Source organism: Pieris napi, chromosome 4 (assembly GCF_905475465.1).
Source record: "Pieris napi chromosome 4, ilPieNapi1.2, whole genome shotgun sequence".
NCBI classification, from domain to species: domain Eukaryota; kingdom Metazoa; phylum Arthropoda; class Insecta; order Lepidoptera; family Pieridae; genus Pieris; species Pieris napi.
The window spans coordinates 7933277-7958914 of NC_062237.1; the positions used below are offsets into that span (position 1 = coordinate 7933277).

Genomic DNA, 25638 nt, shown 5'->3' on the forward strand with positions numbered 1-25638 from the left:
GACATTACGGGTCAGAAAGCAATGTTTCCCCTAATTGGGTCGCTCGTGGCTGCCACTTGTATACAATCTGGTTGAGCCTTATTCAACTATCCTCTGTGCACATCGTTTTAATGAGTTCAGATTTGACCCCGATTATCAATTACTAAAATTGCCTAGAAGATGACAGTGAAGAAGTAGTGAGTTTGCCAGTATAAATTGGTATCATTTGGATGTAGATTTAAATAACTGGATGAAGTATGTCTTATAGCAGTTCCGTTAACTAAACTGACTGGTATGTAAACATATTTTTCGTAGTTACAAATTTTTGTTCATAAACATCTCTACTATATCTTCAAGCGTAGAGGCTTTCCATCTGGTTCCTTAGAAATGTTATGTTTTTCGTTAGGGTTTGTTAGTAAATACGAAAAGCTGAATGTTGTCTAGTAATATAGGGCAACAAGAGCGTCGAGACTCGAGAGACTTGAGCTCAATGTTGATAACGGCTGCAGGGATGCGGATGACGCTAACCTAGGCCGAGAGGTCAACTCAGGTTATGTTCTAGCTTTAACTAGGTCACAGGTTATCGGTTTGCTGGTGCAGGAGCGAATGAAAACAAACATTGTTGTAAACTAATACCCGACCTCATTTTAATGGCTGTTAGCTCATTAGAAAAACCTTATGAAGGTATTCAAAAATGTATGGTGATAATCTGTTTGATTATTATCAGAGGTTTGCCCTTATTTCGCTCGCATTTGTATAAAAATGTTGCAACGCTGTTATTTGGATGTGAGAGTTGTTTACATTTTGAAATAACCTTTTATTTGGATCAGGAAATAAACAAGCAATCAAAACGTTCATAAAGCTGAAATAGAACAGGTGCTAAACAAGATTTGCAGATCAATAATATCAAGTACCGCGTCATAAATCGATTGCAGATATTTCTGTTATGTTTTAAAATAGATGCAGGAAAAACAAAGTCAAGTGTTATGTAAATATAGGTCAATGCTTTCTTCGATGACACCAACCACGGCTGCAGTTTTGACCTCGTTTCTGCTGGGAAGAGGAACTTGAAATCCATTGTCTTTTGGCTTGATTTTTCTTTAAAAAGATCTCGCTTTACCTCATACATTGAATACTAATTAAATCGTGATATATGTATTAAGGAAAGGGGTTAACATTACGTTTTGGTGAAAGTTAAATATTTACAGTTTACAGTGGCTATAAGGATGCTTTTTCTCTAAGTAATTGTATAGTAGTAACACCATTGATGATTCGGGGAAATAAATACCAAATTAAATTTCAATTGTCGTTGTTGGACATTCCGTCCAGAGTCCAGTAACCTATTCGCTATTCGTATTTTTGTGTAATAAATTAGATAATACGTTTTATTGAAAAGATTATCATTTTTCAAATGTCCTAATAACCCGAGGCTAAACCGTTAAAATTATTTGTAAGTGCTTCATATGACCTCGCCCCGGATTCATGGAATGAATTGTTAATATTAAAGAATAAAATATTGCTCAACAATAAATCCAACTGTCAATAAATTCATATAATATTTATTCGCTCCAATTTTTCTTACAAAAGAGCATATCCACGTAATGGCTATTGTTATGAGTCGATTAAAGCAACTGTTTTATGAAATAAATTGTGATTAATGATAAATCAAAAACTTGTAAACAAATCTCGCACCCTATGTATAAAAAAAGATTTTTTTTATATATATACCTCATCGTTATAGTAGCATCGTATAAGCAGTGTTGGCCTAGTGGCTTTCGCGTGCAACTCCCATCCCTAAAGTCGTAGGTTCGATTTCCGACAAGCGTTACATGTTACTCAGACTTTGCATTAATGTAACGCTTGTACGGCGAAGAAAAAATATCGTGAGGAAATCGGCATGTCTGATCGGCTGATCACCCACTTCTCTATAAAACAAAAACGAACAAAGAAACGGAGGCTATCTGCAGATACCCATAAAGAGTCGTAGCGCCACTGGATTATTATGTTAATTCATAATTATAATTGTATTGCGAGAACTCTATTACATTTCATAGCGCCGTCTATTTCCAAAATAATACGTGTGTAATCTGTACTTAAACCATACTATTATACTTGTTGGTTAATATAATGAAAGTATATTTTTTAATTTAAGATTGTGAATAGAATAATCTTTGATCAAATTATCAAATATATAAGCTAATATTTTAAACAATCCAACCAACCAATAAACCTTTTTGCTACCCACTTTCAAAATTGAACAATGAAATAAAATTTCTAACGGTTAGACAACTATACTTAATGGCAATATGCCGGCTTTTTTGAAACCAAATACCGACCACACCACATAATATACAACGCAAACCTACGTGTAAGCTACCCAAAAAAACGCGATTTTTCTCTTACAGAGCCCGTTACATCTTTAACTATATTCATAAAACAAAATTTTCACTATCCATTCAAAATTGTATACATTCAGATTTAAGCAAAATCTTCTCAACCTGTCCTATGCTGAATTGTATTCTTCTGCAACAGTAGTTTAATTATAAATATATTTTACGTGAAATCATTAATATGTAAAATAGAAGAGACTAGCTGCCCACGACACGGAATCCTAGTGTTCTAGCACTTTCTCTTTTAACTATACATCCTTTTTTATTATGTGTAATAAAGTTTTATTATTTATTTATATGTATAAAATCTTGAACGGTTCTGGTAGGGTCCAACCAGTGTTAAGAAACAATATTCTAATAATTAGTCAACCCAAAACATATTTCTCCCGCCGGCGATTAACCCAAGACATCTGTACTATTTTACAGCTATTATACTATTTTAGAAATTAAGTATGAACATTATCGTGATGACGTAATATCAGGACAATAATTTCGAGGTTGGGTCAGGTCATAAACCGGCTCTAAATAATATATCAGGGTTCATTCGCATTTCATCTGCCTTTGACTTGAGTGCGACTTCACAGTATAAGAAAAATACACAATGCACATAATTTGTCCTAATTATATTTATATTTGAAACGTAATATTATCTTACGAGATTAATTAAGATAATTAAGAGGAATGTAGTAGAGCAACATATCTACTACATTCTTCTTAATTCTAATAATAATAAAAATAAATCGTTTATTTGCAAAGAAAGTAGTACAATCAGATTGATTAATTATAAAAATTCTCACAATCTGCCATATAAAAATAAACATGAAAATGTCTTCTTAAAGAAGAATAATCTTCCGAGTATATTATCCTACTACATTAGATTAGATAATATGACTTTTTTTTCCGAGAACTAAGAAGACCTAACGAAAGCATTTGCTTTCTAAACGACTTAGTTAAGAACTTGTATATAATATCTAGTTCTTTTAAGTAATCTTCAGATATACATAGTATAAGATTATCGAGGCTATTGCGCATTTATATACAAAGAATGAACTTTCTAATTGTTGATTTTCTTTTGTTATTATTCCGTTAAATTACTCAGTTTAATAGCAGCATCATGAAATCGCACATTTAGAAATTACAATTTCTTTTAAATATCTTCATGTGTTAGATTTTTAAATCGTTTTAACGCCACCTGAGGTAGTTACTTAAATATGAGACATGCAAAGTGTTAGTGAAGAACTACATTTCATGATTTTATAAAAATTACAAGTTACAGTTACTTATGAATACATTTAACATTGCATAGATGATATCTATTTTAATCCAGTTTTTGTTAAATAGAAGACGCCGAATAATTTTATTTAATTAAAAATACACCGCCGTCACAACACTGCATCTATATTTTATACGTAATAGAGAGCGCAGACACTACAAATGATTGCCACTAGCATTCCCGTCTACCTCCCCGGGAGGGTATCCTTTAAACGTAGGGTTGCCTCATCACAAAATTACACCCCTTATCTAACGGACTATTAACATATGTAAGGTCCACAGATGTATTTGTAATAAAAATTATATAGATTATTATTTTATTTTGTAAATCAAGATACATGTTCCTAGAAGGATGCCTATTCGTCACATGGTCATTGGTATATGACTGATGGGCGCGAAACTTTTTAATGATGATAGTTTGCATTATTGTGAATACTAGACAAGACTTTTATACTTTAGCCAGTGACAAAGTAGACTTAAAAACGGTATTTTTCTATTATTTATTTCCAACAAATTTTTGTTGTAGGTATAGGAATGCATGGGATGTATGATTTTTTTTTTGAATGTGTCCTAACCTAATTGTTATTTAAGTTTTTTTTAATGTTCACTACATCAAATGTACCAAACAACAAATTATCATGATTTTGTCTTTCTTATATATTTTATAAAATTAAAACTAACGATAATAATATAAAATAACTTAATATATAAATAAAATAACTATAACAATCAAATATATAGTATTTACAGTTTACTTAACCTTATGTAGGTAGTAATAAAAATAATTAAAACAAATTAAAAAAGTCCCTGTGGCAGTGTGTCTTTATATAATAATGAGTATTATTTTTAATAATGAATTGAATAGTGGTTATAAATTTGCCAACCCTGTTGGTGGGGTCCCTCCGATTTCCTGGTTACACCCTGGCGTCTGCACTTGTTGAGTTCCTTTGTTGTCTCGGGGTACCATAACGTTGGAGATTCGTCAGATTCCGTCGGCGACTGGCTACAGACAAAGGAATTGCTTGCAATTTAGTATATTTTGTCTGAACAAAATTGATTTTTCACGAGAAAATATTTGTTGTGCTAAATCAGGGTCCTCATATCAATTGTATTGTTATTCTATTATGCTCTCATATATCTTGTAATTTTATACATATAAAGTCTCGTATTTTTTATAATGTTTTTTCTTACATCTATAACTATAATAAATACTATACATTAAAGTAAACATAACACTTATATGAAGACATATAGTAGTAAAACCCCAATCGTGCTTAGAGCACACTTTTATTATGTATGGACTGTTTTTCTTTAGGCCAGTAGACGATCCCCCATGTATACCTAAATATTCAAGTCAAATAGTTTTTTGGCTCAAAGAAATCTCATTTTTCTCACGATCTTTCTCTTACCATACGGAAATGTGTTAAATACCCGCATAGAAACAATAATCATTTGGTATAGTGGTATTTTTTAGCTGGGTCTGTACGCTATAGGCTATCTGCTTGCACCTGTTTATACTCTATATGAAGGTAAATTAACTAAACCAGTATTTAAACAATATCGGTCTTACTAATAAAGATTTATGCACATCGTATAAGCCTGTTATAAGAAAAATGTTACTAATAATTCCTGAATTGACAAGGTTGATGTATACTGCTGTTATAACAAGTGTCTGGTTTGTATGAAGACTTGTACAATGCTTATACAACGCAGAGGCCTAGTTTAACGGGTGTATAAGACAAAAATTGCGTAATTTTATCTGATTTCGCGTTTGACAGCATTTTTTGACTGTTTAGTTCAAGGAAAGATTTAAGTTAGTAGGTATTTGTGTTTGTTGAAAATAGATTTTATAGATCAAATGGAAGATTTAGATAATATTGATATGCAGCTAATACATACGATTGAAGATTTGCCGCCTCCAAGGAAAGTCTAAACATACCAAACTCGGTGCAATCCGTTATTACTTTCGCATGGCGATTTCAAAAGAAAATACCGCTTTTCAAAGAAGTATGTTATGAAGATCTGTGACATAGTGCGAGCTGATGTCGAAAAGAGTACTAGAGGTGGAGGGTTTTCGATTTAGGTGTCTTCTTCGTGGCTTCTCAGTGTCATTAGAAAATGCCAAATTATATATAGTAGCACTGGCAATCCTCCACAATATTGCTATTGATATCAAAGAAGACCTGGATGTTACGTATGATGACACTGAGAATGCTCCAGAAGAACCAAGGCCAACCTAGACGCCCCCAAGCAATCTGGCTGGCCAAGCTGCTAGAGCTGCTTTTATTGAAACATATTTTTAAGGCTGTTTTATTTACATAGGTGTGGATAGTTAAGGACTTGAAATAAATAAAAAGTTATATTTCATTTAAAACAGGGGTTTTATTTTTTTTAGGTTTCGTTTTTTTATAAGTATATAATTATTTATTTAATTGCTGCTGTAACAATTTGAGTCTTAGAAGATGCTTCTGTCTAGCCCTTTCGTGAGCTTCGACAAGTTGCTTCTGTTTGAGCTCATGTGTTTCAACCATCTGCCTTTGTTTTGTTTCGTGCTCTTCCTGGAAATACTGGAACACTACCGTGTTGCGAAGTTTGGCACTTTCCACTATTTGAGATGCCTAAAAAATTTAAGTATGATCGTTGAGGGGTTTTGAATGAAATAGTCCTTTCTCTATCACATTGACACTAACCTCTTCTAACTTTTGTACTGCAGAACGCGGCTTTTTATGTAAAATTCTAGTCCTCTTTGTCTGAGGTTTTGGAGTTTCTATTAGCTGCAAATAATAAAATGTTATTAGTATATTAAGTAAATGTGTATATAATTGCTTTGGTTGATAAAATAAATACAACTTACATTAGAATTATGAGTTGTATCAGAATTATTAAATCAAACGTCAATCAAACACGGCGGGTTGCCAGGGTAACAATAAATAAGCGTCGTTTTGTTATTCAACCAATACACATCGATTATTGGTCAAAGAGGTGTTTATGCCCTGTACAAGCTCTATTCACTGAATTACTATCACCTTGTTATAACGCATGTATAGTGATTTTTTATTAGTAAGACCGTATATGTATATGGATGGTTGTAAGTCAAAATAAAAAAATATAATTGAATGAATTATTTTATTAAGGATTTGAAATTATGAAATGAAACCTTTCTTCATCTGTAGCCAATGCTTATTAAATTATAAAACCAAATAAAAAACAAATGCTGTCTTTTGAAACGTGTATTTCGTCCCCATTTCAGCCGCGTGAGATAACAACGAGTCCCTAATATAAAACAAAACGAAATTAGATCTCAGGCCACTCTGCAGTAATGAATCATTTTATTAACCCTTCCGTGACAGGTTCAAGTACCTCAAATGCATCAACCCATCAATAATGTGCACCTAATCATGAAATGACGGCATCACGTGGGCAGTACAGTCTGAAACTGCTTCAGACTTGCGGACGGACATAAATTCACAGGCTTTCTTGATAGAAGCTGCTAAAAATAAATAAAATATTATCTGAAGCATTAAATATAACTAAAAAATAGTTTAATTTTAATATTGTCTTTGATTGACATAACCTTTACACATTTAAAGAAAAAACTGTTTTTAACGGATTAAAGTTATGTATTATTATAAATTTACAATTATTTAACATAATTTTAAATTTATCCGACGTTTCGCGTGCTTTACAGCGTGCGTGGTCATCTTTAAAAGTTTAATTTTATTTAAATATCATAAATGACATTCTTGAACCTATAACTAGCGCATATATTCTTCACAATAATAATGTACCCATAATAATTTATTATAAGTCATTAATAATGACGTCTTATACACGAGTCCCTAGGTACCTATATAATGTCTATAATCCATATTATTGTACAGCTTTATAATATGTTTGTATAACAATATAATAAGCTTCAGGCTAAGCATGTAAATCCTCTTGAAATTTACTGCTATTAGCACTATTATTGCAATTATGTTCCAAGTCCTGATAAGGAATTGCCCGTTGTCTGATACATATTGTGTTCAGCAAAGACTACAATAGTATATTTCATTTTTTCTAAAATGCTTGGACTACATATCATAGATATGATATATAACCCCGTCTTTTCTGTTAACGATTCCAGTGTAAAGAAAATAGTTTTTGTGACTTACAATAACGCCACAACTTCTTCTTTAGGTACCACAATCAACAGCAATATTGGTTGTTTAATTCTCCCTGATTTAAAGTTCACTGTGCTACAAATTGTAGGAACAATGTCGGTAGTATTTATATTATTTGTAGGTCTGAACTCTGAAGAGTATATCTGGCTTAGTAATCCTATACTCTACTTGGTATTGACAATTTAAAGTTTAAACGAAACTACTACTACTATTTTACATAAAAAACGAAGTACAGTTAAAATATTTAATTTAAGATGCGGCACTTATGTATTTGATCTCAAATTTGATACTCATATTACGTAAATTCAACTATAAAATTAGGCACTATCACAGGCATAGATTTCAAAATGTTATTTTATTCGTATTGTAATACGGTAACAGTTTTTCAATACATTTAAAAATATGTAGTAGTTTATTGCGTTATCATATAAATCCTAGTTCTCACGCGATCGCTGTATTTATATGTGATTATATTTCTTTGTTTACTTTGTGACATTTAATGTTTTCAATGGCCTTTATTATTACAGTTATTACGTTATCGATATTGAGTGGTATTACTTTTGTTATTGTTCATTTTAGCTATAATACAAAAAGCTGAAATTGAATATGCGTACTTTTATTAATAAAGCTTCCGTTTGCAGCTTTACCTGCATGGATCTTATCGATAATCGTTATATTTCAGTCAATTAAACATAAAACTGCACTAAATACACTTAAACTTCAACCTCTTCAGGAATCGTAGAAAAAATATTTTTGAGTTTATTGCTTTGATTACATATGCGGCCGGAGGACTTCATTTTATAATATGTAATAGCGACCACATCGGCTGCTCACGGGTACCGTGACCCTTAAACCTTTAGAAAAATATTTATCTAACTGTGCAAATCCGACTACCATGAAAAAATAATATTACTTTATGGTTAATATTATTATAGTGATATTCTTTAACCAATCGTGCCTTTCTATTGTATAAGAATATTGAAAATCGGTTCAGTAGATCCAGAGATTATTCCCTACAGGTTCACAAACTTCACCTCTTTATAATATGAAAGTATATAGATCAATAAAAAAACTGAATAATAAATGTCGTATAAACGGGTTTTGTACAAGTTAATATTTAAATTATTAAATTACATATTGCATCGTTAAACTTTCGCTTGCAGCTGAGTTTTAAGTTGTCGAACTGTAGTCATGTTTAGACTATGTAAAACTTTGCCAAAACAAGTTTATGCGTACTATTCCAATAGTGTTGTTAGTAGTAAGTTTCGATAAAGGTACTTATACAAAATTGTCTCATTTTCTTAATTATTTACATAGAACAGAGGACAACGGGCAGGAAGCTAGCTTAAGTGCTCCCACCGCCCGACGCAGGTAGCGCTAAATTTTACTTCTTTGAAAAACGAATTTGGCTTTGACAATATGAAGTCAGTTTAAGTGTCGACTCTATTTATTATATACCACACACGGCCGTCGTTGCATCAATTAGGCTTACAACGCACTAGGGGCTGGCCGTGATGCGGCGTGCCGCTGCAGTAGGCCGCGGTATATACGGTATGCCGTAGCGGCATGCCGTATTCCGGCTAACCGTCCCTATTGCGGTCCTATTGCGGTCTGCCGCAATCGTCACTCGTCAAGTGCTTCTTGAAATATTGCGCATGATGGACGTTGAAGAAGTTGCGGCAGTTATTTATTTATATAATCGTAGAAAATATCGTCAAAAAATCTCTGCGTAGTGTCTAGCGCAAGGAACAAGCGATGACTGAGGCGGGTAGGACGTGGTATTTGCGGCTAACCGCGCCGAGTGCGTGGAGGGACGCGGCGCGCCGCATCATTCAACCGGTGCGGCTCGCCGCAGCTCCAGATCAACCGGAGCGGTTGACGGTTGACCGCAAGTCAGTGCGTTGTTATCGTGCGGTTTCATGTAATAATCGATGTGCGGCCCGCCGCAGCGGCACACCGCAGCGGCACACCGCATTACGGCCAGCCGCTAGTGCGTTGTAGGTCTTAGGCCTACAACGCACTAGCGGCTGGCCGCAATGCGGTGTGCCGCTGCGGCGGGCCGCGGTATATACGGTCCGCCGTAGCGGCCTGCCGTATTCCGGCTAACCGTCCCTATTGCGGTCCTATTGCGGTCTGCCGCAATCGTCACTCGTCAGTGCTTCTTGAAATATTACAAATTCAAATTTAATGACGTGGAATAAGTGATACATGTATCTTATGTTCCATAATAAACATATTTTATTTTTTTATTTTTTACTCTTTTAAAATAGGTTTACAATATTTTGTTTACATTTGTTAAATAATTATATGTGATGACGTAGGTAGGACGGCTAACCGCGCCGAGTGCGTGGAGGGGACGCGGCGCGCCGCATCATTCAACCGGTGCGGCTCGCCGGAGCTCCAGATCAACCGGAGCGGTTGACGGTTGACCGCAAGTCAGTGCGTTGTTATCGTGCGGTTTCATATAATAATCGATGTGCGGCCCGCCGCAGCGGCACACCGCATTGCGGCCAGCCGCTAGTGCGTTGTAGGTCTTAGTCTCTCTTTTCTTAAACGGCCATAAGGCGTATAAAGCATTGCTTACGCCCAACTCACTCTCGCTCAACTCACTTAGAGTTCTTGCTCAGTCAGGTTTTGAATGTATCGTCTCTCCGAGCTAAGAATTCATTTCACTGAGTTTATGCCAAGCAAGAGCTCAGGAAAATTCTTAGGTTTCTATTGACATTATGTAACCTATCTCGTAAGCCGTTAGTATTCGATATTAAAGTTAACACTCGCAGCCTGGCAGGCGCGGGAGTACGTTGCCGACCTTTTTTACAATTGATACAACTTTTCTTCGCAGGGCTGGGTCGGTTTTACACAGGTATTTTTTTTTTATTATTTTCATTCAATGTTTTAAACCTAAGAAAATTAAAACGTTTTTATTGCTAGGAATCTTTAACTAATCTCCATTAATAGAAAAAGCAAGATAAGTAAATTACGCAATAAATTGGTTACGTATAAACCAGTCTTCTGGATACATGCAAATTGCAAGTGTTGGGAGATTTCATTAGGAAAGTCTAGACTGAAACCTACACTTAATAGATTAATCTGTAATTTCTTCTTGTATTTACTATGCTTGAAATAATGTATTGCGATTTATAACACCAGGTTTTCTAGGCTGAAATTGTCTTCTTAGAAAGGTCTCCTTCAACAAAACACAAATTATAAATAATGATTTAATACTTCAGAACATTATTCTTGCTACAAAAGTTATGACGTACAAAATGAACCTATTTTTACATTAACTGTGTGTTTGACACGATTGACAACACGCTTCATTGTGAATATTAAATCGATGTTACTACTTATTCTATGCTTGTTTCTTTACTAAAAGATTTATAATTATATAATCGACTTGTACTACAAAGACGTATTATTTATTTTATTTATGTTTATCTGTAGTGTATCTATGACAAATACATTTGGTTCTATTAAAATAATTAAGCATCGCATTTTTGGGTTAACGACGGAAATTGTTGTCATTTGCATAAAACGAAATTTTCCAGTAATTTTCATACTGTTGACAAATCGATTGAATGTCTAGTAGTGATAGATTTGATTATATTATATCTGGTATATCAAAACTAGATTTCTTTCCTTTTTAGGAAATATATAGGCTTATATTCAGTATCTTCCAACTATTATATAATAAAATTCACTCTGAAGACGATAACTTATATTCATTCATACTTACCTTTTTAAAAGATTTTACATAATTATATAAATACATAATTTATGATAAATAAATATTAATATAAAAAAAAACAATGACAAAACATAAAATAAACACTTACTGCACAGTAACAAGAGCTAACAAACATAACAATTTAAAACTTTCCCCCCAATTTTTAGAGAGCTGGTGATAAATTTTGACAGATGACACTTGACATCTAGATTTGTGAGGTTTCACTTATTTTTCCCGGGGTAATTTTTAACGAGTAGTAACCCTATAATAAAGACGTAGGTGTACTTATTACGGCCAATGAGCGCGTTCACCGCATTACATTCGATATTTTATTTCTGTGTCAGGGTGTTTGTGATCTATTAGCGCGGTTTTAAACTGACCGTGAGGATTTACGTAATTACTAATTATATTTTATGAATATTTTTAGTATCTAAATATTATGTTCTTTTTTTAAAGTAAGTTAAAATCTTACTATAAGTTGAGCAATAAAATAAACTATGTGTTTAGATGTGTATGTACATATTTAATTTGTAAAACGCAACAAGATTAACAGTGACCAGTAGTCGAATTGATAAAGTACCTCGGGAATTATGAAATCGGTTACAGAAGAGAAAAACATGGGGCGATCGAAGTTTAAGACATACTATACCGAAATCATAGGAATTTTCTTCCCCCTTCAAATCCATGTTGTCGCCGTCTTAATATTTTAAATATATTAAAAATAAATTAAAAACTAATCTTTTAAGAGGATCATGTTTACGACTTACAAATTGCAAAGTAAATAGGAGTTAAAATTGGTACCACTCGGGTCATCGCCACTTTGCTTGCGACCGGTACGTTGACTTGCTATTTTGCGAGACTGCAGTCCGTCTTATATACTCTACACTTGTCTATACCCTTCGTTTGTGTGCCAATAAATAAAATTCTAGTTTAATATGGTATTAGCATACATTGAATTTTCTAATATGCTAACTTTTCTAACTAGGACAATCTACTACTATCATATATTTTCTAGTGTTAAAATATTGATGTCCTACTTCAGTTATTCAACAAGCGTATTATTAAAGGTATTGCGTATTACTTATCTATAAACCACAGATGGTGTATTCATCTTTTATATGGATTTATTTAATCTACGTTTTCTTATTGTAAATATAAAAATGCAATTTAGAAAGTTATTTTATGCTAGCGTTAAATCGTGTTTTCGTAATTTTTTACGTCAGAAAGAGCTGGTTAAACTAAACCAATCAGGCACTAAACTCGAAAGCACTATGTACAACGTCTACGAAGTTTAAGAGAGTATAAAATGTTATTGCAATTTTTATGTGTCTAGTCGGAAGGTACTTGGAATAGTTCCGTCTGTGTACAGATAAGTCTGTACCTATAGGTAGCATGGATGCATTTCTTTGTAGTTCACTTGCATTTCACACTGCAGCCAGTCGAGCTCAAACCACACTTGGTAGAGGACGCCCGTGTTTTCAAAATACGACGCGTTAAAGTTTTTCGTGCGAGTTGCCCATTTTGGATTGCATAGCCCCTGACAATAAAAGGTATTTACATTCTTTTGAGTTGTCTCTGTTGACATTACTTGCAGTGAGTTATCTATGAAGTATAAAATAGGTAGCTGTATTTTTGATATACTCTACACATGTATTAAAATACATCGATCATGACTTGTATATAGTTATTAAACTCGTTTTGGAAAATGTTCAACTAGGTATAGAGATTCCTTTGTCCCTCATGCTACCATTTAATATAGATAAACAAATAAGTTTTGGAGAGATTAGATTTTTATTTTATTTTATATTTTAGAGTACAAAAGGTGTTTTCTTGTATTCAAATTCATAAACAAATTTCGATTATTAAGGTAATCGCATATGCATAGTGGCGATATAAAGAAAACGCTTTACCGTACAAAGCCACATTCAACAAATAGCAGATTATAAAGATTATTTTCCAATGCAATATCAGTTAAGCCAGACTAGCCTGGCGCTTTCATTATATTATCTATGTTTTTGTATTATTGACGTCACAAGCGATCGATTTAATAAACATTAGTTAGGACCAGCCTTTGTGGTTGTTTGTGGCGTCAGTGGTAAAGGTAATAAGTATTTGTTATTACTCGCTTGCTGCCCATCCCAGTTTTCAGTATTACGGGTACAGGCGCGCTATTAGGAGGACAGTCTAGCACATTGTCCATAAGCATTTAGGTTGGTTCAGTGTTTTTGATGAATTACCCTTTTGAGGAACATGTATACTAACTTTTTTAGTATAGTAGTTTTATTCTAAGAGTACATTGTCTTCACATATAATTATTTAACTAATGTAAACAAAATATTGTTAACCTATTTTAAAAGTGTGGAGTTTCTTGCCCATTCTTCTCCACACGAAACTACCGTTTGGAAGGGGCAACTAGAATCTTCTTTATATTTTACTAGCTGACCTGGCTAACTTCGTTCCGCCCTACAACCTTATAATATCGTTGTTACTTTAATTTAACTTATTTTAGGATTTCATTAATGTTAAGTATTACATTAATACAACTCTTTTGCAAATACAGAAATGTTTATTGCTTGCCATTGCGAAAGAAGAATGGCAGTTTTACACATTAGGCATCTTCTCTCTAGCGTCAATATACTGCATGTTAAGCACTTTCTGATATCCAACATCTTTTGATCAGGATCAAAGCATGGTTATGCATCTCCTCATTCACCTCAAGATCGGAATTTCTTGAACTGACACGAATTCGACGTAAAATGATGCGTAGTTTTGTCAACAAATGGCACCATATGGTTTTTGCATTCGTAAAATTAATTAATTTATTTATTATTATTCGATAACTTATCCGATATTTTATTGCTTATTCTGCTATTCGGGACGGAAACAAATCCAACAAATCAAAAACCATGGCAATCGGTCCAGCCGTTCTCGAGTTATAAGTGTTGTAACAAACACGACTTTCTTTTATATATATAGATTTGACGTTCAAAGGTGCCATTTTAGGTGGTCTAATTGAAATAAATGATTTGACTTTGACTTTGATACACAAAATTTTAATTACCGTTATTATTCTTTGAATATTTAAATTTTTTGGAAAGAAATTTAAGCAAATTCCTGCAGATAACAGAAGATTTTTTTTGGTGACATATAATTTCTGCTATTTTTGTATAATAATAAAGTGGAAATTAAAATAACCTGTCCAAATCCTATGCACATATGAAAAAACGTGTAAGAACAAAAAATAAGTAATCTATTCAACTGAAATCTGCAAAATTCTTTGTAAACGAATTATATTCTTATTTTGTTGCTTGATTAAATATCAAGCAACAAAATGTAATGTAATGTATGAAAAAATAATCTACTTCAAATTCATTTTACGTATTTCATTCGTAGCTAGGAATTTTCTCGCGTTGCCAGTGGAATTCTAGAAAAACTGTATTTTCCAAGTAACGAATGCCTGAGTAAATTATTTTGCTTTAATGAACAATAGCAAATGGCATGCGGGCTGGCGTACCGGAATTAAAAATAGTAAAAGAAAGTATAAAGCAGGTAATACAAATTAATATTTAAAAAGTCTGAAAAACCATTCTCACTTAAGATAAATCTTATACTCATCTTTCTAGACATTAATTCTCATATGAGTCCGGATATTAGCGTACGATTCAGAGCCGAGACTTAGACTACTACTTACCAATCTACTGACCGCTGTTCTATAGAAAATAATATTTTGCTAATCTATAAACAAAAGCCGCGCTGTATGCACTTTGCAAAAGTGTTTTCTCAATTGAGTTACAAGACTCACCTATTAAAAGTTAGCGTGTTCCTACTTGATTGTAACTTTCAACTTTAGTCCTATGCGCCTAGTATAATACCTACTACAGCTTCACTATAGAAATTACTGTATTGAACCAAGAAACTTTTATAGTGTTTTTTTAATTACTTGATAAGTTTTACGTCTTATAAATATGTCTACACAGTAGGATGGTAACTGTTTTACCATTAAATTGCGTTCAATTAAGTATGTCTCACATTTATTTTGATTTTATTTAAAATATTATTGCTATTTTTAATTGCCTACGAAGGACAAGATTGAAATAATTAAAGTATATACACTTCATCTGTACGGTTTAACAGGATGCTTTAAATAATAGAGAATTTTATTTTCACTCTATATTAATCACTCGCGTACAACAAAAGCTTAAATTAATGCTAATTGGATAAATGATATGCTTTTAAAATACTGAAGAGAGTGCCAGCATCTGGCAAAACCAGGGTGAGCAAAATGTACTGCCTTGGCTTATACATCATCTTTTAATTTCATGGTATCACTTGGTAAATAGCAAGAAATATTGTTCAATCGTCGTACCCATAGTACGCGTGATGTAGCCTAAAATATTATTTAATAGAATATTACTTACGACAAATATAATGTAAATAATAGTTACCATTCTACATAAATCTGGGTAACGTCATTCAAGGCCGCTGTGAACAGGTTTCGTTGTATTCTTTTAGATAGCTGGACCTTGGGTGCATGATTGTACCATGAGATACGAATTGGTCAAGGATAGAGGTATGTCCGATCAATTTGTGCTGCACGAAGACTCTTGAAATGTTTAACTTTTTACTTCGATCAAATAGATTATTGCATTAAGCCTGAAGGAGAATATGCGAATTCTTAATTGTTTTTCTACTTATAGATTTTGATACTAATATTATATAGAGGAAAGATTTGTATTGAATCAAATAAACAGCGAAAAGATAAAAAATCTTTCACCAAAAGATTGGTCTAAGTAAATTTATATCCAAAATATATTTAAAAAATTCAGGATAAGTCGGAGCGGGTTGTTAATTTCACTTTTGACAAGTATTACGAACTTTTAAATTCTTTATGTGTAGTAATTGTTTCTTATACTTAGTAAATTATTAATAATATTTAAACAATATACACACAAGAATAGTAAAACATAGACAAACATGGTCCTTCGAAGTTTAGATATTTTATAGAGATGTATTTTAGAGGATCAAACTCTTATTATGAATTATTTATTTGATCGAAGTATAAATAAATAATTTATATAAGTCAGAGTCGCTAGCTTCAGTCACTCCATTGTTCAATTACGTACAAAAAATTGATTAAAATTAGTTTCACGTCCGATCACATTGCAAACCCGCAAAAACAGGCGATACTCAGTAAAAACTCGGGTTTTTGTCGCTTTATTTATATTATAATAAGTAAAAAACGACTTCTCTAACCCTTATAAATAATATGTATTTTAGTATCGAGTAAAAAACTTTTTAATTTTTAATATTTCAATGGCTTTGTGTGCTTTCTCTAGTTTTGTTCACATCATTTTGCTAAAAATATAATCCATAATTACATACTGAAAAGTAAACAAAACTATGTTTTAAATCGTAGTATTGATGTATGGTAACGTAATTCTTCGAAAGCTGATTAAATAAAGGATACTACGAAACTAGAAATTCGCTATCACGTTTTTTAGAAACGCTGTGTAAGTTAGCTATATATAAATCGCTTTAGCGCAAATTCTATGTGGGTTGAAAGCGTTTTCAGTGAAATTTCATTAAAACTATGTGTTTCCCTAGTTCTATTTATTACAAAGGTGAAGGTCATTTATGTATTTAACTTTGCTCGTACCAAGAAGTACTACGCCGTATTTTGTTATAAAGAACCAAGCATCGAAGCAAACAATATTGTTCAACCAGTATGTTAATGTATTATTATAAAACGGTAATTTTACAGGTATTTCCAAAATAAGTAAATATACGAGTAATTTTAATTCAAAATAAGAATTTCTTAAACAACATGATCTTTAATTCATTAATCTAATTTTTTTTTTTTTACGTTAAAAAAATAGTGTGCAATTAATAATCATATTTTAAATAGTGGAGCGGGCCCTTATTAGTAAAGAGGTCCTTACAACTAAGGATTGTCTAAATAGGCATTTTATTTTTATTTATTTTATCATCAGATAACGATAAAGCAAACAAATACTTCTTTTGTCTCTCAATGGACAATTTAATATATAATATTGAAATATGGTATGGTTTGTATATTTTAAAATATAAATTAAGATACAAACGTGAAGGCGTACTATTCTTAGTGAACTACACGACCAAAATAGTATATATGGAGTTAATTAATATATAAATATAAAACCAACAAAATCGTTGCTAATTTCAACAAAGAGAATTAAACAGGAAATTTCATTTGGATTTGTCAGTTTTGTTGACGCATTCAATTCTCAGCTGCCACCTACGAGTTAAAGAATTCTACCTCACGCATTTTCGGGTTCACGGGCAAAAACAAAGTTGTTTGCCAACATGTTTGTATTATTATCTACGAACCAGAGTGTACCATATATCATACAACCAATAAAAATTATATCTTGGAAATTATAATAAAAGCCTGAAATAATTTGATTTGTGTTGATGATTTAACCAATTAAATTATGAGATGTATGAAAGTTGTATGTATATACGAAGAGACTATTTATTTTAATAATATGTATCTAAGTTTACATGAATGTTGCAGTCTGTGTACTAGAGTATTTGACTTAATTACCATTGACTTCTAGAATTTTTATTTATGAATACTAGTCACGTTGTATGATTGTAAACAGACGATAAAATTGATAAGAAAATGTGTTATTGTTTTGATGCGTAGTAATTGACATCGTGATAAGAATCCGTGTGTTGCGCATTTACTTTTTTTTTTGTTTCAACTAAACTAAGCTAAACATTATACGCAACTGCGCACTTATATTATGTATTATTGTCCATCACTAACTTTATAATTTTATTTCGCTTCGTATTAGTATGTTTAAATATATCCTTACTCTGTTTGTTATTGTAACGTTCAATGTTCTCTGACCTTCACTGATATCAAAATGCGAGGATTCAGCGCAATTACCGTCTATTTCTTTGAAACTTGATTTAGCACTAGTACTTCAATGTGTGTCAAGCTACTCAATGTTTACGTGTCCATTCACACGCGTGTGGGAGTTTGGCGTCGATGCGCTTGCGCAGACGGCGAGCGAACCCTCTTTGTTTGTTGACAAGCAAACCTAGCCTTCTTGTTTTGTTCGCAAGTGATCGTCGCGCGTTACGGACGTGTTCTCTTGAATTCAAAGCAAATTCAATCTTATAAATTTCCGTGTGTTTATTCAAAAACTATTTTTCATAGTTTATCAGTGATTTTAGTACAACGTAATACCAATTCGGATTTCATTAAAAGTTGTTTTTCTCGTAGCGAGAATAACTCTTTTACCACACTGCCAAAAGGTAATTCCTTTACGTTTCAAAACAATTGTTATTTTTATTTCTTATGTAGTTGTTATGTAGTGTTTGATTTTTAGTTTTGTTTAGTTTTCCTCTTCTATTAACTTAATCTTAAACTGGACGATAAATTATCTTCGTTTATAACTTGTAGCTATAACTATATTTTCGTTGCATTGCAAAAAAGCTAGCCATTTGACACGGCGTTATAATTTTTAAAAGTATATGTTTAGTTAATCACAATTTTCTATTCCATTTTGCGGATGATGTATGAATTTGTTCACCTTTGTTGGAGTGCGATCAATCTGATCGTGATTGCACTGTCAATCAAGTGACTCGGACTTTTGATAATATTATTATCATTCAACAAACACTCAACGTTTCCCTTAATTACAATAACATAATGTTAATCATTAACTTTCACAAGTATATTCATCACATTATTTACTCATTGCTGTTTGAGCCCCTGACGCAAAAAAGAGGGATACTTTTGGGGCTAGCATAAGTTTGAAATGTGTTTTATCTGTTTGGCGCTTTGTGACATTATACCCCATAAATGAAAAACAAAATAATGTATAGAACTAGTTTGAGTAGTGTTGTGATAATCTTCTTTCAATATCTTTTGTATTAAAATTACTGGCACTTTTCTGGTAAGATACCATTCAACTAATTTCAGTTGTAAGTAGGCCGTATCAAAACTTAATTGAGTGACAAAGTGAAAATTAATCCCCTTAAACATTTCTTTTCATAATATAACCTCCGCTGCGCTGACCTCGAAACGTGACAAGTTCAAGATTTTCGCTCAACTTTCACCTTGACGAGGGCATTATGCTTTCCTTGTTATTATATTTTAATAAATTTTGTCCTACTTAAAAAAATAACAACTTACCTATTTTGTTGTACTTCTCGCCGTTATTTTATAAAACTATTTTGTTTTTTTAACTGATAGCCTAAGGTTATAGAGAATAATACATCTGATCGTAATTATTAGATTAATAAAAATAGTAGTTTATATACTTCGAAAAGCATTCTATATATAAAGAATATTAATACAATAATTATTATGAAGTCTGAAGTCTTTCTTAGTTTTTAAAAAATAATTGAATTACCACAAACATATGAGATGTGATATAAGAATACTGCGAGGAGTTACAGTTAGACTTGCAAGACTTTTAGTCGTCAGTACAGTTACGTTGGAGTACGGTACCTTGTATGTCTGGTGAGGCCATAACGGGACTGTATGTAATATGTCCACATTTGTATCTCGATGAATCACTACGAACGAGCCCTCGACTAGTTTTTACTTTCCGTGACATATCAAACACTAGCTGATAAACGTTAATTTACTAAGTATTTAAATCTGAGTATAAAGGGGCCAACAACTGGAACTTCTAACAGTATCACAGTACAGACTGCTCTTTTGTCTTTGAATTTATGACCTTAATGCATAGCATTAAAGTCAGTTATGAAGGAGATAAGAACAAAATATTTCAATTTGGCCAGATTCCAGTATTTGTAGAAATAAAAACGTCTGCCTTTCATCCTTATGACAATTGACAGTTCTTTGTTTATTCATAATTTTGTGGCGTAGTAAATAAGTAAAATTGCGCAGTAAAAATTTACAAAACTATATTTACGACAGTCAGTTTGTGAAACAATGACAGAACGACGCATATTTAATACGTTTAATATGTCAAATTAAAGATTTACGTTTTTAATATGTCCTTTTTTGCTGTTACTTATTCTATCGTTTTGTATAAGGATATTCTTTATGATTGTTTTTTCTTAATTCCCGTAAAGCTGAATAATGTTTTTGTGTTGCCATCGCTTTGTTCAATTTTCCAGGAAATTCTGAATAAAGGGTTCTTTGTCCTAAAATATGTAAAAAAAACTTGTTTTACAATAGCGAGCTAGACAATTGTAACTTACGTACGAAATGGTTTCTTTAAATGTTAACCAGCATGCGCGGGTTTACCAACACGGTTATAAGTGATAGTACAGGTGATGCTATTTTGATAAAGTAAAATTTCACATACTAATGAATATTTAATGGCCCTTGCACAAACTAATATTCGCTACATAACTAATAATAAATGCGCGTTTATTGCTGATTCAATGGGTAATTAAAGCAGCCATTGAATCTTCCTGATTGACATTCCTTGTTAGAACCCCTCACAGTCTAGACGAGCGTGCAATTAAGTCCGTATCTAGTCAAACTGTTGCATGCGTTAATTTATCTCTTTACATTTAATCAAATTAAATTGTTTGATGTAACAAATAAATACACTCTATACCTAAATTATTTCATCTTAAAATAACAAAAGTCATTCTTCCTTTTTCTTTCTTAACATTAGAAACAGAAACCTTTTAGCTTCTAATAAATATTTCTCTGTTTATTTTCATACAAATAACATATTATTCAAATATCAAGCTAATTTACTGCCTTAGTTGCAGCGCAACAAAGCAGACGTCTAGACTAGAAGATCGTTTATTTTGCACAAAACTTCACCGACTAATTCTGCTGAAATTTACTAAGTATTGTAAGTTGCTGGCGGTCTGGATATACTTTTAAATTTCCCCTGACTGTTAGAGGACTAAACTTGTCTTTAAATTCAACATCGTTCAATTTATGTTTTAAATATACAAAGTTCCTCTTTACTTTGAAATTTCGATTTAATTAAGGCCTGCAGTTTATCGTTCAGTGGCTTACAAAATGACGTATTTTCAACAAGTTCCAAGTTCTGCGTTCTTTTATTTTTCGGTTGAAGTAAGTAACACCAGCGTTGCCAAGCGACTAATTAAGCTGTCTTGTCTTGGATACAGCGGTGTGCGCAGTAATGTTGAAATTTTATGTGTGCAGCTTTTTCTTAATCTTATATACGATGCCTTGATTTCAACGAACGATGAATCCTGTTTAGAAATACTGGGTGGCGCAAAAGTACTAGCACTAAAGAATTTTTTTTTATATGACATTTCCTGTTATTCTGTTGTTGAAAATTGTGTAGTGAACATGGACCGTTTTACTCCCCAAGAACGTGGAATAATCGTGTCAATGTTCTTACGGAATAATTCATCAGTGATAAAAACACAACGTGAATTTCGTTGAAGATTTCCTCACCGTCCGGCACCGGCAAAAAAAAAACACAGAAACACATTAAATCTAAACGTAGATTGTTCTGTTTCCATTACATAAAACCTCCTTGCATTGTTTTATTTAATGTTTTCTTATTCATTGAGCAATTTGAATTTTACGATCACAAATGTGTATCAAAACATTCTCTCTAAAGTTCTATATAAATTACGCCGCTATAAATCACTACTAGTACTAGGGATTTCGATTTCGACGTTTTTTAATGAAACTGTAAATTCGTTTCACTTTATAGTGGAATTTATTTTGTCATAAATGACTTCCTTGGCATTGAGTCCAACTTTCTAGCCAAGGTTTTATTACTGCGACAATTTTGCTTTCAAGGTTTTTGATTCTAGTTAAACTAAGTAAATGCTTTATATAGTTTCGTCGTACATATTTTACCAATAAACTTGTTAGAAATTGAGGGCTATTAGAGGTATTATTACACTGTCAATTTTTTTATAATAGTATCGAATTTTTGGTTTAGGACCTACAATTCACACATCTGCTTGCGTTAGCGGTAAAAATAATAAGAACATTTTTATTTACTATTTTACTTTTACATTGAAATACCCTACATTTACCGATGCAAATGGTTTGTTTGCTTTTCTGGGAAATGTGTGGAAACTCTCAATGCTCAGCTGACATATCAAAGCGAGTAGTTGTGAAAATGTTTTAAAATTCATAAATGCAGGTTTAATATGCATAAATCCAAATAAAAATCTATTTTTAAAAGCTGCTTATTTGGTGTAGGTCAGATAAAGTTCACCTTTAAATATCTTACCAAAATATATGTTACCGATTACTCTTTATTTTATTGCTCGCTGATGAATGTTATAAAATAATGTGTTTTTACCATAGCAATTAAAATGTTAAGTATATTTTTTTATGTTTTTATCATAGTGTTTTTGCTTATGATACAAAAAGAAAGGTATATTGTATCCGAATTTAATGCCTACTAAACGACTACAACCTGTTACAATTAAACGTCGAAGGTAAGTAAAGTTTTATCAGGCATTTGGCAAAGTATTAAAGTCTGCGTACAATATTTTTACTAAAAATATTTGACGTATACGTCGTTTCATATTTTTTTAAACTTGAGCTACGCTTCGATTGGAAGGTGTGTCTTTTGGGATCCTTGTACTTAAATATATGGCAATCAGCTGACCTGATCATGTGAGGTTTATAATTTGACGTCAGTGACCGAACGTCGTTCTCGTCACGGGTTGAACGCATTTCGTATCGATTCACTGAATCGAGAGGTCATTGGTATTTCATGTATAGGAACCTAGATTTAATATTAAGGAATTACAATGAATAGTAGTTCTTACATAGAAGTATTAAAGAAATGAAATTAATGATTAATTATCATACAACTGACAATCAAATATTTCCAGCCAGTTTCAAACACCATAAGTTGATCTGGTATACTAACATTTGGTATACATTATGTAAGTAAATTCTTTTACCTTTGGACTATGCCAAATGAAAGGTTTTATATAATTGTTATCTTTATAAAGACTTTAGCAAAAGCTATAAGTTTATTAAGTTTCAGGCGGTGCAGATTAAATCTCAGCTACATTTGTTCAAGTTCATTAACACTAGTGATATTACGAATTATTTTTCGATTCTTACAATATTACAAAGATTTTGTGTCTTATATTGACTTTTATTAACGCTAATATGACAGCTCAACCTATCTACTTTTACCGGATTAAAAGGTATTTATTTCTCACAAGCATTTATTTTCTATTGTTAATATTAATCTAAACATCCGTCTCAGTGTTAATCTTGGGCGATCATTTAAGTTTTTACAGATTATATTAAATCCATTTGTTAGGAGCGTTAAAGCAAACAAAATAAGTAATTAAAAAGATCTTAAAGAACTTAAATAAACTCTACTAGAGCGAGAAAACATCGGGTAACCTAAACACCTAAATAGGTATAACTAATTTCGCGTTATGGCGCGTGAGGACGAAAAATTATAATGCAGTTGTAAAAAGTACAGTTAATGTAATGCTGTTATAATGAATACAAACGTGAAATTTCGCTGTCGGTTATAATTAAACTGTTTTTCGCGAACTCGGCTTCACGAACAAAGAGTTTTAGATCTTAATTCCCAGTAAAAGAATTTATTTTAATATGACCCACGTCATTAGGTTAATAATAGAATTACGGAAATGCTCATTTTTTGCGTCGAAAATGTGAAACGGGATTATAATTAAGGTACAAATAAAGTTACGTCATTTTGCCATTTTACGAATCTAATAATACGAATAAAAAAATAAAAAATATGGTCATTTAAACTCAATATTTTTTAATTCAAATAGAAAACCTGACGGTTTATTTGATTACAACCAAATTTGTCAAAGAGTTCAAAAAAATGTAATTTCGCAACCCTCTCTCGTCCATTGGTAAATGATTGCAGTAATTGTCAAGAAACCTACCACTGTCTTAGTATCTCACTTACAATACTTTATTATTTGTTTGTAATATTCTTAATATACTGCTAGTATCGTCCAGATATAATAAGGAACTAATGAGCCAATTTACCTTCACCCAACTTTTTCACACTAGATATTTCTTCACACAACTTTGAATGTCATAGCAATGACATAACAACAAATGTAACACTGTCAGTCGTGCTGTAAACGCGAAATGTCGGCACAGTTTATTTGTTGTCAATAAATGGTTGTATTCTTAATGAAATTATATACGCGTTGCGCTTAAAAAACAGAATACCATATTGATTCACATCTTACTTACATATTGACAAAGGTTTAATCCCAAAACAAAGCCAACGCTGGATTGCGTCGTAATAAACGCATGCAAACCCGGAAGACAGAAACCTGTTTGACTCGCTCAATTACCGTAATGACATTTACTAAGCCGATAAATACTTACTACAAAAAACACTGTACCATGTTTTTCTTTTGCTGTGCTTTAATAATTCAATTGAGTTTGGAGGCTTTTAGTTCTTAGGTGATATCGCCGCCCATGACACTGCCAAAAGGTTCGAAAGTGCGTTGTCAGCTTTTTAAAAACTGGTAGGCTTTTCTTGAACATTTGAATTGGTTTGCGAACATTTTAATGCATGGTGGAACTAGCATATTAAAAAATGTTGATAGACATATAGATACAACAATAATTTGATACCTACGTTTTCGCATCGCAAATGTTGTCTATAAAAGATACAGACATAATCGTTCAAGATTCACCTTTTAATTTCGTTGTTGTTTCATAATAACTATTTAACTAATATGTATATTTAAAAGCAAATTCCCTTGAACCCGAAACCTGACTAAGCGACAGATTTAAATGAAGCGGAAAATGGACAAACTTGAGGTCAATGGCTCGCTTAGTGTTATTAAGGCTCGAGTCACTAATGGTCTAAGATCCCGCTGCAGGATTGGTGCGCTCATCGACTATTTGATTAAAACCAAATTTTTATGTTTATTTATAATTAAGAGAATATATATTTACTAGGGTGCCTATCAAAATTTGGCCGCCATTATTTTTAATTAAATTATTTTTAAGTGATTTTTGGTAAAAAATTTCGTTCATTTATTATTTAAATAAAATATCGTCTACATCACGGTAATTAATATGAAGATTCTAAAAAATCACGGGTGCCGTTGCGCACATGGCCGCACCTCTTTGCAGCCAGGTGTAAACAGGTAT

At 32.3% G+C, this 25638-nt stretch overlaps 1 protein-coding gene and 2 long non-coding RNA genes across 5 annotated transcripts in view; 1 reads left to right on the forward strand and 2 right to left on the reverse strand.

Annotated features, from left to right (window-relative positions):
- The window catches only part of LOC125049028 (protein yippee-like), a 63465-nt gene that overhangs the window by 15633 nt on the left and 22194 nt on the right, over positions 1–25638 (forward strand). Inside the window, exon 1 of one of the 3 annotated variants that reach the window (XM_047648028.1) lies at positions 12958–13081. The exons of 1 other annotated variant lie outside the window; for it this stretch is intronic. The gene's annotated coding sequence lies outside the window, so the exon portion shown is untranslated. Of the gene's footprint in view, positions 1–12957; positions 13082–18546; positions 18834–25638 lie in introns of those variants that run through there. One more of the 3 variants, XM_047648027.1, reaches the window with a different exon arrangement.
- Positions 6172–6711, reverse strand: LOC125049029. Its single transcript, XR_007116936.1, has 3 exons — positions 6496–6711; positions 6332–6415; positions 6172–6259 (listed from the first exon to the last, which is right to left on the reverse strand). It is a non-coding gene; the product is annotated as an uncharacterized LOC125049029 (long non-coding RNA).
- On the reverse strand, positions 6857–7125 carry LOC125049030. Its single transcript, XR_007116937.1, has 2 exons — positions 7002–7125; positions 6857–6914 (listed from the first exon to the last, which is right to left on the reverse strand). It is a non-coding gene; the product is annotated as an uncharacterized LOC125049030 (long non-coding RNA).